The 26,605-nt window shown below is 40.5% G+C and overlaps 1 long non-coding RNA gene across 1 annotated transcript in view; it reads right to left on the bottom strand.

Annotated features, from left to right (window-relative positions):
- Positions 1-26,319, bottom strand: part of LOC148126811 (uncharacterized) — a 56,400-nt gene extending 30,081 nt beyond the window's left edge. The window contains exons 1-2 of the long non-coding RNA XR_015741590.1: positions 25,733-26,319; positions 3,844-3,885 (exon numbers count right to left, since the gene is read on the bottom strand). This is a non-coding gene — a long non-coding RNA (uncharacterized LOC148126811). The remainder of the gene's footprint in view (positions 1-3,843; positions 3,886-25,732) is intronic.
- Positions 26,320-26,605: the final 286 nt, after the last annotated feature.

Genomic DNA, 26,605 nt, shown 5'->3' with positions numbered 1-26,605 from the left:
AGAATCCCCCTGGCATTGGGGACCCAAAGAAGCCCACACTTTCAAGTCAGTCAAATCCTTACTCACATCTGATGCAGTTTTAATCCAATATAATCAACGACTCCCCCTGGTCCTAGCTGCTGATGCATCCCCCTTTGGGATTGGGGCTGTTCTGAGCCACAGGCTTCCCAACGGTTCTGAGGCACCAATTGCCTTCTTCTCTAGGACCTTCTCTACTGCAGAAAGGAACTACAGCCAAATAGATAAGGAGGCCTTGGCTGCAGTAGCTGCAGTGAAAAAGTTTCATGAATTCTTGTTCGGGTACCATTTTGAACTTATAACTGACCATAAACCACTCCTGGGGCTTTTATCAGGGGATAAGCAAACCCCACAGGTACTATCACCTAGAATGACCAGGTGGACTTTGTTCCTGGCCGCTTACTCATTCAAGTTGGTGCATCGCCCTGGAAAAAACTTGAGTCACGCTGATGTCCTTAGTCGCTGCCCCCTGCCAGTCCCAGTCGAAGACCCAGCACCCGTTCATGCCATTTTGAAGTTAATGAACTAAAATTGCGGTTACAGCCAAGGACATTGCTGTGCACTCAAAAAAGACAGAATAATTGCCCAAGTCATGGACTGGGTGGGAAGGGGGTGGCCTGAAACACAATACACTTCTGACTTTGCTCCTTTCAAAACCCGTAAGCAGGAATTGTCGAAGCTACAAGGATGTCTGTTGTGGGGAACAAGAGTAGTCATCCCAGCCACCCTTCGGTACCCATCCTAAGGTACTTCACGAGGCCACCCAGGCATCGTAAGGATGAAGGCTCTGGCCCGCAGCTACGTTTGGTGGCCCGGCATGGATGCCCAAATCTCCAACTGGGTAAGCTCATGCCAACCTTGCCAAGAAACCAGGGCTGCCCCACCAGCAGCCACGCCTACCAAGTGGGAAAGTGCTAGTGGTCCTTGGTCTCGCCTGCACATCGACCTGGCTGGACCAGTACATGGAAGGACCTTCTTGGTTGTAGTAGACTCTTATTCCAAATGGATAGACTTGGCCCTACTACCTTCAACATCCACTCAAGCAATTGTTAAGGCTCTGACCCGTTTCTTCGTCACCCATGGGCTCCCTGATACGCTGGTGTCTGACAATGGCCCCCAGTTCACGTCTTACGAGTTTAGTATGTACGTTGCCAACTTGGGCATCAGATACATCCTTACAGCCCCTTTTCACCCAGCTAGCAACGGGATGGCTGAGAGTCAGGTCAGCAAAAGAGGCACTAGCCAGGTTTGGCCAGGAAAACTGGCACTCCAAACTGTCCCGTTACCTCCTGAGCCAACATACAATGCCATGCACCACTACTAATAAATCCCCAGCAGAGCTCTTGATGGGGAGACGCCTTAGGACCACCCTGGACAGGTTGCACCCCCACTACTGCCCTGACACCCCTATAGGATCTGCCAGTTTGGTCAGGGACTTTGCCCTGCATGACCTGGTGTACGCCAGAAATTATGCAGGGGACCCTCTGTGGGTACCTGGTCAAGTGGTGTCAGTCACAGGTCCTAGATCCTACAGAGTCCTCCTGGAAGATGGACGCCTGTGGCATAGACACGTGGACCAGCTCAGAAGGCGATGGAGAAGCACAGCTGATGCCAACCCAGCCCAATCTCCTAGCACCGAGGGCTCCCTGCCGGAACCGGTCTACCCAGACGGAAGCTCCCTGCAGGATCCGATCTACCCCATCGACCAAGAGAGTTCTCTGGAGGACCCGGTCTACCAACAAGGAACCCCGAGCCAACAACCAAGCGAACCTGTCTGCCGTCCGGACCAAGCAACTCACCAAGGTCAGCCCGAACAGGGGGGCTTACCTAATTCGCAGAGCGACCCACCTGACCGAGCCCGCTCCTCAACAACCACCGAGATGCTTCCTGAGGGCGAGGACTTGACTCCAGCCAGCAGCTTGCCCGGACTACGTCGATCCTGCCGCCAGCGCAGACAACCAACCTACCTGAAGGACTATGCATGCTCCCGGCTGGGGGTAAGGAGTGTTATGTCTTTGGGACCGGTTGGAGTCCCCGACCAGGTCCACTGTTTGAGCAGGAGCACCAGCTGCTCCCATTGGCTGACACCGTTTGACAGCCGGCTAACCTGCCAAGTTAGAAGGCAGACGCGGCAGACGCGGCAACCCTTTATTCTTGCAATAAAGCCTTTAACGTTCACCCTGGCTCAGCCTCGTTCCTCCGCCGCTCCACAACACTTCTATATTTCTTCTATATTTAATTCTGTGCAAACAATCGCTGTATTTTTTTCAGTCATTCTCAGTGAATTTGATGGGAGAAGAAAGGTATTCAAACATTTTTTTTTAAAGGAGACGAACATTCCAGAGAAATTATGATGAGAAGAGGTACAGGATCTTACCACAGTAATGGGATAGTTAAGGTATGTGTGCAGGTTTCCTGTTTTTCATTCAGAGGTGGTATACAGCAGGTTCTGATTAGTTCTGGAGAACCGGTAGCGGAAATTTTGAGTAGTTCGGAGAACCGGCAAATACCACCCCTGACTGGAGATTTTACAGTATCCTTCCCCTGCCACGCCTACCAAGCCACGCCCACAGAACCGGTAGTAAAAAAAAAATTGAATCCCACCACTGTTTTCGTTGTACCATTGTCTTCCAGAGACCTCCTAACCTCTTAAATCAATTAATTTAATAAAATTTTCCCTTTGAGATTAGTTATGATGAGGACTACAAGCATGGAAGTTGCAAAGAAAACGAGAGATAGGCAAGACCAACCGACAAAAGAATAACAGCAACATTGGCACCCCATGCCATCTGTCTCCAGTCATAAAATTCTGTAAGTTTATCAAACACTGTCAAAGGCATTGTTCAAGCAAGTTGAGAATGATGTAGAAAATTTTCAAGTGGAGATATTCTGAAAATCTGAGGAGAGATTTCAGCACAGTATTCATCTTTTAAACGCTTCATGCCTGCTTAGTCATCTTTGTTGTTTTCTTTTAACAAATGACATTTTGTTGTGCTCTTTGTTACAATCCCAAAATTCCCTTGATAGTTCAGTCATTGCCTGTTCAAGCTTTTTATTTGAGAAGGTGGATGGGTTTTTTTTTAATCTCAGCAATCATTTTACTACCTTTGTTGTCTCGGAGTGTTCACCCTTCAGTTGCCTGGCATTTAATCATTTTACATTCCCTAGGAAGAATATTTAAATGATGTTTTTCCCATGCAAGAACTTCAAATTTTGCCTCAAATTTTAAATATAAATAACATTCATCTAAAACAAAGATGGGAAACTAGTAGCCCACTTTGAATAATTGAACATAAATTATAAATTGCCCCATTCTGACTAATTTTAGGAATGTGTGCATAAACAAAGAAACAATCTAGGTATTGTGGCATGATCTAAGTGTATACCACCAAGCAGTGTGACCTTTTGTAAGTCTGTCAAAGAGTGCAGGGCGCAGAGCAGATCACTGTGACATCACCTGAGATGATGAAAAATCACCCAGATTTTTCAACCCATTTTTCCTTTTAATATATTACAGAAGAATCAAATTTTCTAGATATGTGATGCTGAATTCTACAGAAAACAACATCATTGTTATTTGCTGGCTTGCCAATGAATCTTAGTGGCACATTCTGCGTGGTCTTCAAAGACTGTTAGACCCCCATCTCACATAACCTCATGTAACCTCCAAGCGAGAACCATAAGTATCCAGAATTTCTAGCAAAAGTTTTTCTTAGTTCTGTTTCAATATGGTAGACTAGGCTGAACTTGCGCGATGAATCAAGGAGATGACCTCAAGGGAAATTGGCAAGAACCATGACATTAGCAGAGAAGGCTGAAATATACCTTAGGTTCTAGAAAACATGATTGAATCAGGCAAACTCTTCTCTGATTCACTGGGATATAAAAAGAAAAAGATATAATGTACAGTCAGGCTTGCATGATTCTGTTATTATACCCTATCATAAAAATTATACATTTAGATTTCTATATCTATAGGCTGACAGTGTGGGCCTTTTTTACATTCAGTTCTCTTGCAGTGATCAACTATGGCCCTGCAACTTCTATAACATCTTCTGGCTTGTGAGTTTATTTGAACATGTCTACTCAAGTTATAAATCAAGTTGAAGATGAGGTTATAGTCTTTTTTTCATGTCTTCCTGAACATTGTTCAATCCTTCCATTTGTTTTAGACTTACTGTTCCTTTGAAGGAGAAGCAACCATTCTCAGTCTATAAACATGTTATTAATTCTTCCTGCATTATTTTGTTCCTCCCCTTTCCTAGTTTCCCCACAACAACAACCCTGTGAGGTGGGTTGGCCTGAGAGAAAGTAGCTGGTCCAAAGTCACCTAGTCAGCTTTCATACCTAAAATGGGAATAGAATTCAGAGTTTCCTGGTTTCTAACCTGGTACCTTAATGAGGACTACCCCAAACTGGCTGATTGATCCTTCATCTGCCATCTGTTCCAGTCCATTCTCTGAGATAATATAGGGCAGTTGTTTCTCCTGCAACAGAGGTCGGCCCTTCTCTGTCATTGCCCCAAAATTTTGCAGTAAACCAGTTTGTTGAACCAAGGGACCAACTTGGGTCAGTTGGGTCAGCTTTTTAAAAAGTTTGTGTATTTGCAAGCAAGCCTTTAATGGTTAATTGTTGGGTTAAATTCAATAGATTTTATGTGTTTTAACTGTGGGCTTTTATTTCACTTTAATTTCATTCATCTTTGTTTCATTCTTTTTTAAAGGCTTTATAGTAACAAGCCCATCATTAGATAAAACAATGAATACTTCCTTGGACATCTTTAGGTTTTTTTTTCCTGAGGCTCTATTTGTTGTGTTGTTTAATATAATAATTATCCACAAACAATTATTTTTTTTTTCAAAATAGAATGATGGCTTTTGTTCATTAAATTGCTAACTTATCTTATATATGACTCTGTGGGAAGCCCCCACTCTCCCAGAGAATGAAATATTTTGGGGAATATTAAAAGAGGCAGTATATCCCCAAAGAAAAAATGGAGAAAATTTTTAACAAAGGCAGAAAGCAATCCCAGTCTTCCTGCCATAGGAAAACAGGTTCAAACCAAGAAACTTGAAGAGGCTGGCCTTTAGGAATGCAGATTTTGTATCCATTCAGGAAGACTGGGCCAATCTATTCATAAATAAAATGTCTTCAGCCACAAGCTCTCCAACTAAAGCTGATGGGATTAAGAATTTCCATCCCCACACCTAAATTATAAGGACAGGACATGACCTTTAGGACATAAAAGGATTAACCCACCACCATTGAAAAAGTAAAAAACACAAGGCTCACTACATTGCACAATCCCCTGGAGCATTTCAATCACCAAACCCCAGAACCCTATACAAATCTATCCACTCACTCAGCCATTTTGTCAGTCACCCCAGAAACATGCTGCTGTCACTGAAGTTTCTGGAAACCAAATAAAGAGAGACCTTCTTTCCTTGTAGCCAGCCTCCATTTTATTTCTAGCATCTTTCTTCCAACTTGGAACTAGACTGGGTTTTTCTTCCCACACCTCTTGTAAAAAGTTACTCATTTTCAGACCAACTGAAGAACTGTAAGGATTTGGGCTGCAGATAATGCATCTGAGTATTTAATCATGGCAGCAAACAGATGAAAAACTTGAATATTTTGCTGCCATCTAATAGCCATCAGGTTTTTTGCTGTCAAAATTTGCTAGACAAGAATAGTGTTTTTTAAAGCTGATAACTTTAAGATGTGTGGATTTCAACTCTAATTCTGGGAGTTGAAGTCCACACATTTGCCAAGTCTGAAAAACTGCCCTAGAATAAAAGGGATTTCACTAGTTGACAGCTCTGTAATTTTAATACAAGCAAAACAGTGCCAGTAGAAATGGTTTTATTGTAATGGGAGAAAGATTAGAACATATTAACATTGGGCACTCTTGGTTTAAAATGCCTCAGAGATATTAAATAAATGTTTAATGCTTGCAGCTGTACTTGTACACTTTATCTTTCAAACAAATCATGCTATTAATTAAATATAAACACATTCCTGGGAGAGTCAAATCAAAGTTTGCTTGAGTTAAATATGACACAAAGGATAGGTAAGTCATTTACCATGTCAGCATTTCTACAATCCATGTCATTTAAGTGTGCCTAGTCTCCCCCGTGTGGGCATGGTTCCCTGCCATATCATCAGCATGTCTGCCCAAACCACAGATCCCCAAAGTGCATCATCAATATACATCATAATGTATATACATTGTACATCAAAGTAAATGCATTGAAATGAGGTAGCATCCCCCTGTCATTAATTAGCTAATCTTGATCTCGTCCTAGATTTTAACAACTCCCCTAAAATATCAATTGAAACTGTCTCTACATATTATGCTTAAGCAAATACAAAAAATGAATGTAAGAAATATAGGGCCATCCTTTCCAAAATTTCCAGTTTAAGTAGAGACTTAGAAAATAATTCAGATTAGTTGAGTAGGGTAGGGTAGGGTAGGGTAGGCTAGGCTAGGGTAAGGTAAAATAGAATGGAATGGAATGGAATGGAATAGAATGGATTAGAATAGAATAGAATAGAATAGAATAGAATAGAATAGAATAGAATAGAATAGAATAGAATAGAATAGAATAGAATAGAATCCATCAGGGTGATGTCAACTCTTTATAACCATACAGATTTTTCCTACAAGACTCTGTTTCCAACTTCAGATCTCCCAGCAGTGCACTCATTGCTGCAATTGAATTAATCTACCTTGATGGGGTTCTCTTCCTTTCCACTTTTCAGAACACAATTATTGATTACACCAGAAAGCTAAGTCTTTACATACATGTATCTAAAACATGTTTGAGCCTGGTCATTTGTGCCTCTAGTGAAAATTTTGGATTGATTGTTTCTTTTCCTGGCTATCCAGAAAAATTCAGCAGTCTTCTCCAACACCAAAGTGTCCACCAAAATTTTCATTGGTATCCTACCAAATGCTAGTCTACTTTGCTGTTGATGGTTGATCCTAAGCTTTCCATCATTTTAATATCATCATTGATAATTCTAAGGCTGCTGGTGGATCTGTCTTTATTGGTTTGATCTTCTTTATATTTAATGATTTCCCCCCCTTGTGTTTCTTGACTTTCAATGCTGGAACATGCAGATTATATCAGCTAGCAAAGTTGATCCAGTTTTAAAACCACACTCATCTTCTTTCAATTCAGCCTCGTTTTAATATATTTTCAGTATTATAGGTTGAATAAATAAGAAGAGAATTTACCATCCCATATCACTCCTTGGATGAACTGGAGCCAGCTTGTTTCACTGTATTCTCTGTGAACTATGGCTTCATGTTCTGTACATCAAGTTCAAATGAGGACAGTGAGGTGTTCTGGGGTTCCCCTAAACACATTCCATGGATTGACATGAGTGGAAAACTTTGAAGGTCTCTACCAAAATGCTAACTTCTTCGTGATCACTTTCTTTGCCTTTCTCAATTATTTAGCATGCCTCAGCAATAATGCATTTTGCTCCTCTGGCTTTTCAAAAACAAGCTTGAGCACCTGCCATCTTCCTTTCCATATAGGACCTAAGCCAGGGGTCTTCAAGCTTGACAGCTTTAAGACTTGTGGACTTTAACTCCCAAAATTCCTCCTCCAGTCATGTTAGCTCAGGAATTCTGGGAGTTGGAAGTCCACAAGTCTTAAACTTGCCAAGTTTGAAGACCCTTGACCTAAGCTGTGTCTGATGATCCTAAGCATTATTTTTATTAATATATGATTTGCCATTACCTTCTCCCACACGGTATGAAATGTTGCCTTTGCTGTTGTCACTAATGTAATCAGCTTCTTCCAGCATCTTTTTATATCCCTGTTGCCTGATATATGGGCCTGCTGGCTTTATCTGGGAAGATCTTCAGGAATCTTGCTGGAGAATTTATGTCTTTCTTTATTTTAAAGATTTCTATGACCACCCATCTTAAAACATGATATATATCCTTGCCATACAGTCTCAGTGTTCTTATCTCTCACAGATATGCTTCCTCCCCACCCTTCTCCTTGCCATGTTGAGGCAGCACAACACAAACCACATTGAAGCAATTAAGGGAACCAGGCAAGATAAGGGCTTGAAGACATCCACAGATCTCGGAACACACACTGGGGAGGTCGCCAAACTCAGAGAGGAACGACAGACTAGAGATATTTCCACGCTTTGTTTCCAGCACTGGCCCATAAGCTTGTCCGTCCTTTTAACCAGTTCTCACAGCTGCAGCCCATGGAGAGGATCAAGGCCCTTTTGTCCCCCATAGACCATGCCATTCATATCTCTCCCTTATCCTCTCCTCCCTGCGTGCCCTAAGATGGAGAGGGGATGGTTCTGACTTCCTCTGACTGCCCAGCCGGCCTCTGCCCTTCCCCAACCTCCTCCCCAACCTCCAGGGCCACACTTCCACTCCCTGTCGGCTGTTCCTCCTCTCCCTTGGAGTCAGTCTCCAATAGGAGCATGACACCTATCTTTATGGAAATGCAGCTTTTTGACTTGAGGAGTTAATAGATGTTACATAAAACATGAGAGAATTACCATTCAGCTGCTATTCTAGGGACATCATTCTACAATTCTAAGCTATTCCTGGATTAAGAACATCTGGTTTATAGACAAATCTTACCAACAATTGGGCTGAAGCTGCACAATGTTTTCATGAACCACCAAAGTTGCGTGTTTTTAACATAGAGTCTTTTTGAGCGGTTCATGAAAATACTGTGTGGCTTCAACAGTCTATCAAGTCGAGGAAAACAAACAGCATCCACCGTTATCAGTACTGGTGGCCCTCAACTTACAGCAGTTCATTTAATGACCTTTCAAAGTTACAAAAGCACTGGAAAAAAGTGAGAGTTTTTCACACTTATGACCACTGCAGCAGCCCCATGATCACCTGATCACAACTTGGATGCTTAGGAACTGGTTCATATTTATGATGGTTGCAGTGTCCCGGGGTCCTGTGATCCCCTTTTACGACCTTCTGACAAGCAAAATCAGTGGGAAAGCCAGATTCCCTAAACATTATTATTAACGTATGATTGATAGGATCCTTTATTTTGCTACACATTTCTCCAACTTCCACAATTTCTAACTAATCGGCATGGAACAAAAGATCTCATGATTTAATCAGAACGAGAGAAGCCCAAAAGGCTACAATCCACTAGAGAAATGAATGGGTAGTAAAAGATAGAAGATTCACTTACCCCACATTCACCCCCAAGAATTTCTCTGAAACGTTCTTCTCTTAATTTTTAATCCTTTTTACTTTTTCTGCATTGAAGGGAATGAGAATTGTAAGGAAAAGTAATGAACAAAATGATGACACAATACTGTTTTTTGATATTGCTGTATGTGGTTTCTTGAGACTGACCGATGAAACTCTGGAGGGATTGTGAAGTTGGAATGAATGGATGTTTAATTCAACTCATTAAAAAAATAATGGCTGAAGTTTCATTCCAGGTCAATGTAATGTTAAAATATCTCTTCTGGAGGACATCAAAATGTTATGCAGAGAGCAGAAGCAGCTGCTAAAAAAGTTTCCTCTGGGTTGTTGTGCTGTACTTTCTCCTCTTAGTGTTTCATATTTAATTTCTTAAGCAAAGAGATATTTGAACCTCTGACTTTCCCAAGAATCCATTAACCTCTCCTTGCAGTCATGTATAATTCTTATATTTTTTTCCCCTCAGTTGAGTCATCCTAGCTTGTCATCCTCAAGGAACAAAGTACCGTCTAGTATTTCTTATAAGGCAGAAATGAAAAATCAGATGCACATAGTTTGAGCATGACTTGTCTTGAATAATTGATAGATAAAAAAGCTCAGTGGGAAGAAACACATTAAAATTAATCTGAGATAGCTTAGAGAAATGCAGCTTTACCTCATGGTGGATACAACCGCATACAAAGTTCCCATCTCAGTGAGAAGATCCGCATGGGGTATTTTCCCTTCTAGGCTAAGAAGTTGGTTGCTAGGCACCAGTATCCTCAGAGGTTAATGAAGGACATCCATAATAAATTAGATGAAATCAATGCACAATGCCTTTAAAAAGGAAAATCAATTGAGACGCTTGAGTTTACTAACACTTGTTCCTCATCAATTCCTTGTACTGGTATACAGCACTTCCTGGCTATTCTCCGATCACAAGTCCACAAGTCAGATGAAAATGAATGATTGAGGTCTCAAGGGAATGCATTTAATCAGTCAATCAGAATGCTGCTTCTCTCCTTGATTGGTTTCCATCCATTGTTTCTTGTCTTGCTTTCTGGTGCTTTGGAAATAACTTGACACCCTCTTTTGTGTGGCAGCCCCTCAAATACTGGAATAACGGCTATTATGTCATCCCTAGTCTTTCTTTTTTCTACATTAGCCTTAACCCAATTCCTGCAACTGTTCTTCATATGTTTTAGTCTCCAGGCCTTTAATCATCCTAGTTGCTCTTCTCTGCATTTCTTTCCCCCAAAGCTTCAATATCTTTTGTGTAATGTGCTGACCAAAACTGGATGCAGTATTCCGGGTGTAGTCTTACTAAGGTTTTATAAAACGGTACTCCTCTATTTCACATATTCATGGATCCTTGCTCATGTTCATCCCGTTTAGGCTGGAGCCGGCATGTTGCACTATGCCAACAAGATAAAAGCAAAATGTACAAGAATCTCTTTTCCTTCCCTGACCCCCGTTGCTTCTCCATTTTATTTTATTTTTTGCTTTTATCAAGCATGAATGGCAAGAAATGTACAAAAGAACAATAGGAGACAAAGGAATTATTAGATTATTATACTAGGGATAAAAGTGAAGTATTTTTAAGCACTCCCCACATTCTGCATCATTTTTGGATCACACGAAGATCTTAAAGAATGGACCTTGGAATACTACATCCAGTTTTGATCATCAGGATATAAAAAGGATATTGAGACTCGAGATCCAGGGTCTTCAAACTTGGCAAGTTTAAGACTTGTGGACTTCAACTCCCAGAATTCCTGACCTAACATAACTGGAGGAGGAATTCTGGGAATTGAAGTCCACAAGTCTTAAGCTTTGTTTGAAGACCCCTGCTCTAGATAGAGTGCAGAGAAGAGCAACAAAGATGATCAGAGAGCTAGAGGCTAAAACATATCAAGAACGGTTGCAGAAACTGGGTATGTCTAGTTTAAACAAAAGAAGGATTAGGGACGATATAATAGCAGTGTTTCAATATCTAAGCAGTTGCCATAAAGAATAGAGGTCAACCTATTCTCCAATGCACCTGAAAGCAGGTCAAGAAGCCATGGGTGGAAACTAATCAAGGCGAGAAGCAATCTAGAATTAAGGATAAATTTTCTGACAGTTGAAATAATCAGTGGAACAACTTGTCTCCAGAAGTTGTGGGTGCTCCACTGCTGGAGATTTTTGCGAAGAGAAGAGATTGGACAACCATTTATCTGAAATGGTATAGGGTTACCTACCTGATTAGCGGATTGGACTAGAAGATCTCCAAGGTCCCTTCTAGCTCTGTTATTCTGTAATTCTGATACCTGGAGATTTCTTTTTCTTTTAGCCCCTTTCAGGACTTGGCCCATCTAAAACCATTTAAAGCAAAGCACAACACATATAGAGCACATTAAAGCTGTTGATTAATAGTAATTGTAACTTCCTCTCTCCAATTTCCACCTCTGCTGGGACTGCCTTTCTTCCTATTTTGTTATTTAGCATTTGTTATTTACCTTTTCATCCAAGTATGTGTTGCTTAAACTCAGCATGTGGCATTTGGCAAAGGTCTCCCTTTTTATTCAATTTCTAAGCTTGGGTCATTGGAGCATGCAAAGGTCAAGCCAGTGCCTCATTCATAGTCTGTAATATTTTTGTTTTCGCTATTACCTTTATTTGGCAGTTGAATTATGTTCATGGGCACACACACAAAAAGCCCCCAAATAATTATAGTACTAATGAGAGTGCTAATGAGGGATAATGAAAGTTGCACAGAGAAGTTTATTTAGAATTTCTAAGGTGAGTAGAGAGGGGGAAAAAATGTTCCCTAACCTTCAAATTTCAGATCAGGGATATTCTGACCGAATATTGCTTTAGCACAGACAAAATACAAACAAAAATACTGGATCTCTCCTTGGCTATGATAAAACTTCCAAAAGAAAAGGTGAAATAGTAGAAGTACAAATCAGAACTTCTGTTGCCAACTAGGCCATTGGGAAATATTTCTGCCAAGTGACATATCACCGATGTCAGGGCAATATAGCATGGAGTTATCAATATCTGCTTTATAGTTAAGACTGAGATCTCAGCAATCACAAATCTTGCTCCTTCTTGCAAGTCTATTTTTTTCTGGGTGGAAAAATACACTTAAAAGACTTGTCAGAGCTTTAGAATGCATCAGTCTTTTCCTACACCTTTAAAAACCACATTCCCTGACATATATTTCTCAGGCTGGCTACCATTTAAATGAAAAAATGTTATAGAAAAGAAAGCGGGACATTCAGCTATTATTCAATCCTTTTGTTCATTTGAAAACCTATAATGAATTCTATAGATATGTAGGTTTGAGGGCCTCTCAAAAGGACATGCCATTCCAAAGGAAGTTGTGTCCGTTGTTGATATTTCATCTTCTGCCGTCATTTAGTGAAGTATATTCCCTTTGGAAAGAATGTAAGGAATTTTAGAAAATAGAAGTTTGCACCTAGAATCATCCAAGTTTTAAAGGACGGAAAAATAATTTTCAATGACTCAATGGCAACCAGAGATTCACTGCCTAAAATGCTGTAATTACTAATCCCAGCAAGGTGGCATGCTAACTTTGACCAAATTCAATCAATGACACCTGCCCTCACCCCCACCTCAGAGTGAAAGAGTGTCAGGCCCCTGTTAGAGTTTGACTGGGAGGGAGAAATGGAACAGCTGACAGGGAGTGGGAGTGTGGCTCCAGTGGTTGTGGAGGAAACTGGAGAAGGGAGAAACTGGAGAACACAGACCAGATGGGCATTCAAAGGAAGACCCAGGCCCATCCTCTCTTCATCCTAGGGCACGCAGGGAGGAGCGGATAAGGGAGAAATGTGAGTGGCCTTGTCTATGGGGGAGGAAGGGGTCCTGATCCCCTTCATAGGCTGCAGCTGGGAGGACTGCTTAAAAGGACAAACTGTGCATGGCAAAGTTGCTGGAAGCAAAATGTGCATTATTCTTGTCGGAGCTTATCTGTGTTTTGGCTTCTTCCCAACTGTGGTTGCTGCGTTATCTGGTAGAAGTCTGCAATTAATCATCCTTGCCTGCAATAGTAATTCCTTCAGTGTGGTTTGTGTTGGGTTTTTTATTTCGAATTAACTTTACTTTGGGTGCGGACTGCATTTACTCCCTCTGTAAACTGTTTTCTTTAAGAGTTTAATCTCCAGCCGAGGATAATTGGACATTAGGGCCAAGTTGGAGGCATTAAAGGGATTTCATTCTATTTTTTTGACTTGGTTATTTTTGTGTCATGCCCCAGGTCATCACAGAAAGCCATGCTAAATTAGGACAATGATTTCTTTAGACCAGCATTCTCTTTCCCCATAATAGCTACCCAATGTTGACTGGAAGCCCAATACAAGACACGTATCCAGCCAAGTTAGGTAATATGTTATCTAAGGCAGTGTTTCCTAACTTTAGCCATTTTAAGATATGGGGACTTCAACTCTAATACTCCAGCCAGCAATGCTGGGTGGGGTACCCTGGGAATTGAAGTTGACCCATCTTAAAATGGCCAAGGTTGGGAAACACTGACCTAAGGACACAAACTCCCAGATTCACTGTTTGTCAAGAGGGGGTGGGAAGCCGGGACAGGATCACAACCTAAACAGGCAAAGCCAGTGGTGGGATTCAGCCAGTTTGAACCGGTTGTTAACTCTCTGAACAGTTTGGCGAACTGGTTGTTGGAAGAACTCATTAGGGAAGAGAACCGGTTGTTAAATTATTTGAATCCCACCACTAGGCTAAGTTTTTGGTAGGCAACATGCAAAATTAACGAACGCTCTAGGGCAGGGGTGTCAAACTGGTAGCCTTTGGGATGGATGTGTTATGTGCAGGCCATGCCCACACCCCAGCTCCGCAAAGGGGAAAATGTTGCAATATGTAACGTGACGGCAACGTGACTTGGCAAGTTTGACACCCGTGCTCCAGGGCAATATCCACACTGGCAAGCTGCCCCATCATGAATACCAACCATCATCTATTTCTTGAGAGCAGGGATAACTTCTACTCACCGCTAGTCTTCTAATAATGCAAACCCTCTCCATGTTTCCCTGCTCCAAATTGAAAGTCATGTTTCCCAGCTTGTGCCAGCTCAAGGGTTGCCATCCAATTTGTCTGTTGTGCTCCGTTTTCTTCCAAGCAAAGTCCTGCAATTTAATTGGTATCGTACGGAGCAAGAACACCCCCTCACCTGGGTCATTGGTCACCACCCCGTTGCCCTCTAATCTCTGCAGCAGTTGCTGTTACCAATGGTGATTCACTGAATAATGGACATAACACTTACTTGACATGCCGACCTTCACTTGTTCAAAGCCCGGCAGAACTGTTGTTGTTTTAATTACTATTTTCCTCTCCCTGCCCTACTTATTTTTCTGCTGGGTTTTTAAAACATCACTCCACCGATGCACCATTTTATCATCACTGACTGGAACAATAGTGGGCTGGAAAAGCAGCATCCATTTTGCTCAATCAAACCATTTGTTTAAATTCACCCTTTCCAGTCTAAGTCCTTGCAACCAGAAATGTGAAATGATTTTGCCAGGAATGCCTCTGGAAGTGGGTTTTCAAAATTTTGACAACTAAACATTGTCCATAAGCAAAGCATGGCTGGTCACTGTCCTTTTCTCTCTCTCTCTCTCTCTCTCTCTCTCTCTCTCTCTCTCTCTCTCTCTCTCTCTCTCTCTGAAAGGCAATGGTACTTGTATTGCACACAAAGGTGTTTTTTTTTAAATTGGGATGATGCACCCTTGGAAGAGGTGAAGGACCAGGTGAGGGACAGATCAACCTGAAGAAAATCTATCCTTGTAATTTCTAAGAGGTGACAATGACGTGATGGCACATAATCAATCAATCAATCATGAGGTGACTGATAATTTTCTCCCAACTTTGTTTAACCTTGAAAAAAGCTGATATGTTTAGAATAACACCAGAATTTTTGCATAGAGGCATCTTCTGTTATCCAGTACTTCTTGGACTGTCACTGTGATGGAACCAGTGTCATATAGTGACATTCTTTGTGCATGAGTGTGTGCATGTATGTTTATGTATATACTTATATACATACACACATATTGAACCTAAAAACTGCCCCACCTAAACAGGAATTAGAACAAAGCTGTTAACGGCAACTTTTGACTCATTTTTGCGATCTTTTTATTTACTTATTTTCTGCTTTTGAGCCAGTTTTTGACTCATGGACACTACCTGGAGAAGTCATTCTTCGTAAGATTTTTCTAAGTATTTTTAAATCATTTATTAAATTATATACCACCCATCTTCCTATCTGATTTGCTATTGTCTCCTTCCAAAGGCTAAGAGAGAATGACACACCCAAAGTCACCCAGCTGACTTTGTGCCTCAGGTTAGACTTGAATACAGAACCCACTACCGTAACCACTCCACCAAACTGGTTCTCCATCAGATATAGTAGGGCGAAAGTCTCTTTGAGTTCTGCTTTCAGTGATCTCACTGGACTAGCAATATGAGATGTCAACAGGGTAGGGTTAAAAAGTCAAGGCAGCAGCTGTGCCTGCACAATAAAAGGCCTTTTTTTCACGCACACTGAATGTGGAACATTGGTACAAAGTAAGGAATGCTACTGAGCAATGGATCCTCCCAAGTCAGCATATAAACACAATTGAAAATATTGTTTTCACTAGCAATGGCATTCTCCTAGTAGAACAGTCTTCTGCAATCTGATGTTCTCCAGATCGAGTAACAGAGACCTAGCAGCCTCTAGCCATTGTGTCGCACACACCTGGAAGGCATTGGAATAGGGCTGTCAAACTCCCGTCACGAGCTCACCATGCCCACATCTGGTTTAGCAAAGGGGAAAACAAGTCCCTATATGTCATGTGACACTGCCTTGGTGACTTGAGTTTGACATCCCCACACTAGGAGGAAGAAAATCCATTTTAGAGTGGCTTTTAATAGAGCCATCAGACCTTGCGCAACTTGAATTGCATTTTCCTCCTATTTTTGGTAGCATTGCTCCTCTTTGATCTTGGACACTCTCAAAATCTTTTTCATCATTCTCAGTTCTACTCATTGGATGAACACTTAATTAGAACACAAACTATCTCCCTTCTTCTGCTGTACATTTTCATTTGGGTTTTAGTGGAACAAGAGCCAGGAGGAATTAGGGCTTTTGCATTTTGCTTGCTAATTAGCAGCAACATGGTAAAAGTAGAGTGGTAATGTTTTACTTATTATGTAACAGTGAGTTACTTGCAGAATGTCAGAGCTCCATAATTGAGGACTGCTACAGTACTTCTTTTTCTTTTGACGGTGCTCATGTATATAACAGGGCATTTGGCAATTTTCCATAGTCACAATTCTTTCCCATTTGTGATCAGCTAATGGCATCTACTGTTTACAAATGATAAATACTTGTTAGGCCAATATCTGGTCCCATGTTTCCAATATAAATAACTGCATTGAAAGCATGTAATCTCTCCGTCATTCTCTCTCAAGCATTTCACTCTTAACAATGGTGTTCCCCCACTTAATTAGTTTTCATTAATAAAGAACAATAACATGCTTCTTGATTTTTGTCTCCTTGAGACAAAGAGAAGGGGATAAATCTTGACTTTAGGACTCTTGGCTATAACCCCAACAAAAAGTCTAAAATGAACAACTCGCCATAACCAAGTCTTGAAGATAGATGGATGGATGGATGGATGGATAGATAGAATTCTTTATTGGCCAAGTATGATTGGACACATAAGGATTTTGTCTCTAGTGCATAAGCTCTCAGTATACATACAAGCAACAAGTGATAAATCATGATCATAATTGTCATAAAATACATTCATCATATATCATAAGATATACAAACACAACCAAGATGCAGCCCTCAATGAAATCAAGTTTGACACCCCTGTTCTAGAGCAAATGTCTCCAATTGGCATCCTTCAAAGGTACAGCTCTCATTATTCTCAACAGGTGGGTATGATGTGAATTGTAGTCCAACACAACCGGAAGATGCTAATCTGGGCAGGCTGCCTTACAGCATTGTTGGGTGAACCTATTTTCAAAGCACCTGGCATTACCCATATAAACCAGGCATATTTTAGACTTGGGGGAAAAAAAAACAATTTGAACTTACTGAAAGAGTAAGAATAACTTATTTTTGCCATTAGCTGAAAAGATGAAGCCATTTTGTAAAAATCGTTTCCCTTTGGAGTCTTTCGTTACTGTATGTGATAATAATGAGAACAGCCAGCCAAACTGACAGTTCATCATAGCTTACTGCTCTGTTGGGGCTACCTATCCTTAGGTTTGGCAGCTAAATTAAAAGCTCCTTTTTCTTAGCTGCTATTATTGTCTTCCTCACAGCCCTCATTGCGTTACAGAGGTAATTGGTTCTGTTATGTAAACAGTAGGAAAATATGTCCTTCCTTCTTCCAGTACTCTCAAAGGCACTAAACTACATCCCACACTGTGCCCAACTGTTGTGGTTTGGAATTAAATTGTAGGGGGATCAGCATGTCATTGCCCCTGCTTCTGCTGACCATGTCGAGTTCCAGCAAAGAAAAGAGAGCCTGTAAGGCCAAGGTTTCCCAACCTTGGCAACTTTAAGATGTGTGGACTTCAACTCCCAGAATTCCCCAGACAGCATATGGTAATAACTCTGTTATTCTGTGTTCTGCTTTTGTTTTATAATTGCAGTTCTAGAAATGGGAAGATGTATACTACTTTTGTTTCTTCTATCTTCATATCGCAGAATCTCCATTACTTTATCAGCCCTAGTGTAATCCGTGGAATCAGTACTGGACAACAGGGAGACCACTGTGTGGGGGGAGAGGTTGTCCTCAAAGATTGGGTAAAAGCACGTGGATAATTTTGTGTAATTCCTATCTTCAGGATTGGAAGGGCTGCATCCCAGTCGTGTAAACAACTATGTACTCTATGCTATGCAAAATGGAATGTTAGGCTGGCTATTTCACTCTCTCATCTTGAACAATCAACTACTGCAGGCATTTTAGTTGGTTTAGGGGGCTCAAGGGATAACGAAGGCAAAGGAATTCAAACCTAGTAATTGGATCTTAATTGAATGTCAATGGAACTTTTATGTTGGCTTTTAAAGCTATTGATTCTATAAAGGCTAAGCTGGGAGAAGTCTGTTCTTTTCTTCGGTAACCTTGTCTGCTCCTTCTTAGCATTCTGCATTTCAAATGTTAGCTTCTGTGCCTACGTTTAGTGGGTGACTTTCAGATTTTGGCCCATCTGCATTTCATTACTTATGTTATTCATGCATTAATCCATTGGCTTTGGTGCATTGCGCTGACCTTTGGTGAACACATGATTGTCTCTGTTTATCGTAATTTCTTATGTGATGGATTTGTTCACCCTAGGCCTTTGCACATAATTTTGCTGAGCTTTCTGTCTAAAAGTGTGGTGGACTTTTAATTATTTTGGGTCTTGAATGTTACATCAAAGGAGCAAAAGCCATTTTCAGTTTAGCCTGGCTTGAGAAAAATTATTCTGTTTTCTACAATGCAGTGACACATATTTCTCCTTTCAATTTATTTCATCGGTTTATCTCCCTAGATTTTCCAAATACCTCCTCTTTCAACCACAACTGCACATTCTGAAAAAAGCAAATATATTTCAAGGGTGGAACCTTTAATTCTAGAAATCTGGGAATGAAGCAATGGTGGGAAGTGGGCCTGGGTGTAGCAACCAGATTAGATAGTTGTGTACAGAGGAGAAAACAGAAACAGGTCCAATTCTACTGCCTTCTGATTGATATAAAGAGGAAGAATGTCCAGTGCTACTGGACATAAGGACTAGAAGAAATACTTAATGAGGTTTTATGTTTGAGAGTAAGATTTGTTAAAGAGATTGTGTGAATACTGGTTTTTCACACCCAGTTAATTCTAATGCAAGTGATCAAAGAAATCATAATTGATTAAATGAGCTTACTGCCACAGATGGGCAAAAATAAAGTTTATGTTATGGGAAAGTCATTACATTGCATCCAGTGGTGGGGTTCAAAAAATTTTACTACCGGTTTTGTAGGCATGGCTTGGTGGACAGGCAGGGGAAGGATACTGTAAAATCTCCAATCAGAGGTGATATTTGCCAGTTCTCCGAACTACTCAAAATTTCCGCTACTGGTTCTCCAGAACTGACCAGAACCTGCTGAATACCACCTCTGATTGCATCCTTGGTGCACTCTGGTTGGTTGTTTTCTTGCAGACATTTCATTACCCAATCTACGTAACATTATCAATGCTAGTAAGGAATGGGGCTTGCTTTCAGTTTATATTCTAGTGCCTTGTCCTGTCAGTGTTGGTGGGAGTAGTCTTAAGAGGCTTTTTGGTTGAGCCATTTATTGTTGGCTTGTCTGGCAGTTCCTTGATTGGGATATTATTTGATTGTTGGTCTGATGTTAATCTTGGAATTAATCTCTGCTCAGTCAGGTGCAGATATTCTCCTTTATTGGTAGTGATTGCATAACTAGCCATTTTCTCCAGGGTGCCAGCTTTTCCAAAAGTCAAAATATGCCAGAGGTACTTAATGTGGCTAATCAGACTGGCTTTCATAAGAGCCTCTCTCTAAAGGAGATGGATGGTTTTGAACCATGAAATACAAACAAACCTCCAAGGCAACACACCGTGTTTTTTTTCCCCCTTCCTGAGACTCCACTGGCTGTTGGATTTTTCTCCCAAGAGTATTAAGTTTTTCATGAAAATTACATCAATGTAATTTATGTGACTATGAATATGTACTTTATTTCTAGTGTATAATACAATATGCATAGGTAAAATATGGCAGGAAAACAATATAAAATTATTCAAAAAATTAATAAACAAGCTATTCCATACCCAAACAGCACAAATATCGTTCAGAGTAACTGTAACAGAGCCAAAGCTTTACATAGCAACAGCAATCAAGCAACATTTAGTAACCCTCCTGCAGATTCAGTAGTCCACACAAAAGTTGCCAATATTGAGAAACATTGACAAAAAGAGACTTTTTCATAAACTTCGATAGAGGGAAATTTGCTTGTTTTTCTAAGGTAAGAATTAAGGACCTGTATTATTTTCAGCGCTAGATTAGTTTTTTCCTCCCAGGGAGGTCAAACACTGGAGTGGTTTCTACTCTAATTTTTTACTAAATTCATTGTTTCCCGTAGCGTTTATCTCCAGGCGAGCAAATAATGGATAGCCTAAACTATTGTGTATTCAATAGATTCAGCTCCTTTGTAAATATGAATGTAACTGAAGCTGCAATATATAACTTACCAAGTAATTTTAAATGTTTTTTTCTTTCCCCAAACATAAACAATTTTGAACTTTTGAGGGAACTTTTGTTTGTTTGTTTGCTGCCCAAGTACTTATGGTTACTTTAGAAAAAAAACTAAGCAACCCTGTGACTGTTGGGTTCCCCTTTGAGAGAAGCTAGTATGATCTGATGTGACTAGAACGAACATTAAATTTTAGGCTGACCATTTTTTTTTAACCCCAATGCTGGATGGTCCTGTGAAATAGAAAAAATAATTGTCGTGGCAAAGGAACTTCAACAATAGGACAATATTTACTTGTCTAAACAGATAAAACAAAAAGACCATGGGAGGACAAAAATGCAGTGGGGACGGGAGAAACTTCCGATTTCCTGCCGGCTTCTCCACTGACTTGGCTTGTAAGAAGCTGGCAGGGAGTATCGGAAATTATGATCACATGACTGCGGGGATGCTGAACCAACCACACCTTTGTGAACAAAACCACACATCATGGAAATTTCAGTTCCACAAGAATAATCAATTTCAGATTATTTTTACACATTCTCTAAATTAGCAGATTTTTATGTACCTTGATTCAAAAATTATTGCAGTTTAATTCACTGTTCAGGCTAACTTGAGGGTACAAGCAGACAAACAAATAAACACAATGAGAGTTTTAGTAGTATATAGATTATATCACAGGAATTGGAGGAAAAGTGAACCTAGCTTATGGGCTTTCTGCTGATATTTATTTGGCATTGTGAGAAATAGGATGCTGTACGAGATAAGCCTTGTCTGATCTAGCTGAGCTATTCTTATCTTCTAAACTATACAATGCACCGATATCAAATGTAACTTTGGCAGCAGGAAATCTAGTCATTACTTGGTAAGATTTCCTTTAATGAAAATGTGGTTTCTAATTTTTTTTCCCTGTGACCTTTTCTTGTTGCTTCAAAAATGTTTTTGAAGCAACCACAAAACATTTGCACATCACTGATAGAGAGGCTAAACTAAAAACATATTTCTATTTTGAAAAAAAATATCTAAGGGAAAAAGCCAAATGCAAGCTCATTTGTAATTCTGAACAAAAGCAAGTTTGATATTGCTTATCTCTCTGTCAGATCTCTTTTGACAACAGACATGATTAGAGTCCTATTTTGACAGATCAGAATTGTTCCTATGAATGCACGAATTTCAGAATTGTAACAGCTGCCCTTGTTGCTAAGAATATATAACCATACTTTAGTTTGATGTAATCAAATTCAAAGACTGGAATATTTAAACAGAATATTTAAAACTAAAACATATTATCATTGTATCAATTATTTATCTTATTGCTGAAGAATCTTTTCCTTTTTAAACAGTAGTCTAATTATAATGCATTGATATTCTGTGAAGGCTTTCGGTCTATTATCAACATCAGAGGTGGAATTCAACTGGTGTTACTGTTTGGTAACAGTGCGTTTTGTGCGTGGGTGCTGCATGCACGTGTACAGCATTCATAAAAAATATCAGCTATGTCGCCCGTACAGCTGACAAGTGCTGCACGCAAGTGCGCAACATTTGAAAATCCTCTTCTTTCTTGCTTTTTCAACCTCAGCTGTGCCGCGCAAAGCAAGTGATGTTGAAAAAGGAGGAAATAAAGGACAGCCAAGAGCCCAGGTGAGTGGGTGGGCCAAACAGACGACCAAAAGATTGTCGCACAGAACCGGTTCAGTGTCTGCTGCTTTTCAGAGCTACCAGTTCTATAGAACCGGGCCGAACCGGTAGCCTCCCACCCCGATCAACATTCTCAACTTCTCAGTCATTGATAATCCCATATTAAGAAAGATAGTTTGAAGAAGCTTTCAATTGCATTTATTCAGATATAAGAAAAAGCTGAGTTTTATCCATTCCCTTCAATATGAGAAAATAAGAAAATCATCAATGTACTTCATTTACTCAAGTACAGATAGTTCTCAGCTTATTACCAGTCATTTAATGACAGTTTACAGTCAGAACAGCCTTTGTCAAGCATTTCTGGGCTGTTGTCAAATGTCATGCCAGACACCCCTCTGGTCACATGACCACATTTTGAGCACTTGACCACCTGTTCACATTTACGACTGGTCAACAAGTGCCCTTTAATCATGTGATCGCCATTTGCAATCTTCTCTATTGGCTTCCCCAGAAAGTCAATGGGGAAGTTGTCAGGAAATGTTGCAAGTGGACAAAGTACTGGATTTGAGGTCCGTTTCCTGGCAAACCAAAGGATTTCCCCTCTCCTCCATGCAAAGAAGATAAATTATCTTGCACGTTATAGGACTGGATCTGATATCTGGTAAAAATGCTAGTGAATGCCAGCATCTGAGACTTTCAGAACACTTCTGTTCACTAGGGATTTTTCCTCAGAAGGGCAGAATTGCTGGGGTCTTTTGGAGGGGAAAACATTGGCAAACTCTATCATTTTCAGCCTTAAAGAACAATGGTGTTTGCAAGCATTTTCACCATCATTCTTGTGATTGTAAATTAGTAAAAAAATCATTCTGGTCACCATCTTAATGTTTTGAAAATGTCTGGAATGGGCATTTGATATGGCCTTGTTTCTCCTTTTCAGCTCTAAAAATCAGAACCCAACACATACCAGAGATTAGATATTCTCTCTTAAGTAACATCCCTGGTTAATCTGAGCACAACTCGAACCTATAGTTCAAAATTAGATGCACTAGACATAGTGAATTTTGGGTACATCCCTTTTGCCACTCATGCTCAGAAATTTGGAAAACAAGAGTTCCTTGTTGCATATGAACTTGAGAAATTCTAGTAAATTCACATTAATTATGAGGCATCAGCATGATCAAATAAACTACTTTTTTTTTTAATGACAGGCAGCCTTGGGAATCTAAGCCACAATCATGTTCATTGAGCCAAACCCAGACAGAATTTTAGCTGAGCAGGATATATGAAAAGACTATTACTTGATAGGGATTTATTTTAAAATCTAACTCTCACCTGCCCCAGCAAGCATGGGCAGTGGAAAGGGATTGCATTATGAATTATGATTCATAACATTATCTTCTTTCCCTTTTTCATCTATTTTTATTAAATAAACAAGCAAAAAACAAAAAGGAATACACATAAACTTTACACTAAAGTGAAATCTGAAATAAAAATTATAAAAAATAAAATTCAAAAAAAGACAAAACAGGTAGGCAAAAACATTTTAGTAACTTCCCTTTTTCTAAAATAATATTGCTCATTTCTATTTGAATTTTTAAAAATTCTTTTTAAACAGCTCCTCTTTTTCTTCAAATATTATATTCTGTGTCTGTGGAATAAAGGCAGATTCACTTTTCAGAATGAGATACGTGTTCAAACCAGACATCACAATTTCTATCCAGGGTTTGTTCTGTTAAATACATCCTAATCTTAATCTGAAGAGCCCAAAGCCATATTCCTTCCCTTCACAGTTACATTGCCACAACAAACATGTAATTTATTTATTAAATTTATATGTCATCCAAATCTCTGACTCTGGATGGCTTGCAAACATAAAAAGATAAATAGAAAAGCATTTAAAATGTTAAAGCTATGCACATCAAAAATGTAAAAATTATGCCTAAAACCAGATCTAAGGAGATGGACAACATGGGGATAAGGTCTTCTTATCTCATCAATTGTAGATAAAATGAAATAAAATCTAAAAGTATTCTATGTATTAACAGGAAAAAGCCATTTATGTTTTTCCTTCTCACACCAGAAATAGAGAAGAATGATTAGAGCTTTTTTGGTACAATAAATAGATATACATCGATTTCTGGGATAAATACAACACCTCAGATTATGGCTTCCATAAACATGAGGGAGAAGAAATATAGATTTACCTATACCTGTGCATAGGGGCTTAATTCAGACTTGGAGATCTCAACTTTGCTTAGCAACAGCTCGTAAGTGGCTTACCCTTTATTAATTTATTTATTAAATTTATATGCCACCCATCTCATTCTGAAAAGTGACTTTGCAAAGTTTTCCACCTCCCAACCAAACCCTGGGGTGGGTTTGTTTGTTTTTTGGCACCCTTCCATCTCAATGCTACCAACTCCAATCTCTTTTCCCTTTTTTCTAGACCAGACCAAGTTGGCTCAGTGATGCTTGGGATATCTTTTAAGACAAGATCCATCAGGATGCTTACAGTGTTATGATTTTGCACAGAAGCTCAAAGCAACATGCCTAAGGCTCTCTCCTTTTCCCTCCATCCCCATAACAGCAACCCTGCTAGCTGCCAAGAAGCTAGAGAGATTCTATACAGACAGTCCTCAACTTACAACAATTCATTTAATGACAAAAGTTATAATGGCATTGGAAAAAAGTGACATAACCATTTTCACACTTATGACCATTACAGTGCTCCCATGATCATGTGACCAAAATTTGGATGCTTGGCAAATGACTTATATTTATATAGTTGTAGTGCCCCAGCTTTTGCTACCTTCTCACAAGCAAACTCAAAGGGAAAGCCAGTTTCACTTAAAAACTGTGGTACTAATTTAACAAGTGCAGTAATGTACTGTCACAAGAAAGATTGCAAAATGGGGCAAAGTTCCCTAACAACTCTCTTGCTTAGCAACAGAAATTTTGGGCTTAATTGTGCTCATAAATTGAGGGCTATCTGTAATAAGCAGCCCAGTCATAACGAGTCCAAGTTCCAACTTACTTATAAATACATGTTAAAGACAGACTTAGGAAAGAACTCATTGTTAATCCAGGGACTGCCTGTATTATATAAATTCTATGTCAATGATAGCCTAATGGAAGAATATATACTGAGTGAATTTTCTTCATAATATATTTACCCAAGGAAGCTGGCTGACTTTATTCCCTGTGTTCTTTAAAACTTATTTAGAGATGTTTAACTTATAATTGGTAAGATTCTAATATAATTATAATTCACTTAATAAATGTTTTGCTTAGCAACTGAAATTTGGGGCTTAATAAGCTGAGGACTACCTATATAGGGAGAGGATTACCTATATAGGGAGAGTATGTATCCATCTAGTCTATCAACCTGTTTTATCAATTATTTTACCTTATCAATCTTATTTACCTACCTACCTACCTACCTATTTACCGTGTCCGTCTGTCTGTCGATATCTATCTATATCTATCTATCTATGAGGGGGAAGGCAAAGAGCAACCTTCCACAACCTGGTGCCCTCTCCCTGGCCTCCAGCTCTAAAAAAACTCTGCGGGCCTTTCCCCGCACCCAGGGATGCTCAGCCCCGGCTCCGAAGCAGAGGCGCAACTTTCCTCCCTCTCCGCTTGCAGGGCATTGTCACCATGGCAGCCCAAACACAAGGCAAGCGGCTCTGCCGGCTTCTCGCGCGTCTCCTGGGGGGACTTGGCGGCGCTCGGGCGGCGGATCCAGAAACCGCGCAGCGGAGCGCAGCCATAGCAGCTCCCAGGGCGGGAAGAGGGTCGCCGCGGATTCCTTCCCTTGCCGCTTCCAGGCCTCTTCCAAACGGCTCCCGCCATCTTGGCCCGCGGGCGCAGCGCCCGGGGGTATCTTTGGGGAGCGCGGGCAGATGGGCGCGCACGTCTCCGCCGGACTCTGGTCCTCCTACCTGCGGGGAGGTCTTGAGGCCAACTAGGCTGGTTAAACAAGCTCAAGTTTTACCCCCCAGGCCTTGGCCTCTTTCATGTCTTCTTCCCTTGCAGGTAAGGCCCTCTGGGTCGCTCTCTTGTCTCTCCTCCAGGGCGCAACTTTGGGCACGCTTACCTGCCCGCCAGCCCTTAAGTCCATTCAAATAGGAAGGAGTCGCTGCAATGGAAAAGCAGCGGCTTTTTTTTTCTTTAATTGTTGGGGATGACCGTGACGTGATGGAGGTAAGATGGATGTAAGAAAGCACGAAGAAGTTGCTATTTCTTCGGTCTTCTTGGCGCAAGAAGGCGCCTTTGGGTTTTTCTCGTTGCCGGTGCAGCTTAGAAAACAGACGGGGCGTTTCTCAGGCGGGTCGAGGCCGCCTGAGATGGAAGGACGAGGCCTGCCCAGCTTGAGGCGGTGGGGCAATGGAAAGCGCCGAGGAGTCTTTTTAAAGATCAAATAATACGCAGTAGCCTCATAGACACATGCACCGAAATGAAGAGACGCCGTAGTGTGAAAGCTGGGAGAGGCCCTT

This window comes from Pseudonaja textilis, chromosome 2, assembly GCF_049901715.1.
Source record: "Pseudonaja textilis isolate UNSWEBS1 chromosome 2, rPseTex1.2, whole genome shotgun sequence".
In the NCBI taxonomy this organism is placed as follows: Eukaryota; Metazoa; Chordata; class Lepidosauria; order Squamata; family Elapidae; genus Pseudonaja; species Pseudonaja textilis.
This window is presented reverse-complemented; position numbering and strand designations above follow the sequence as displayed.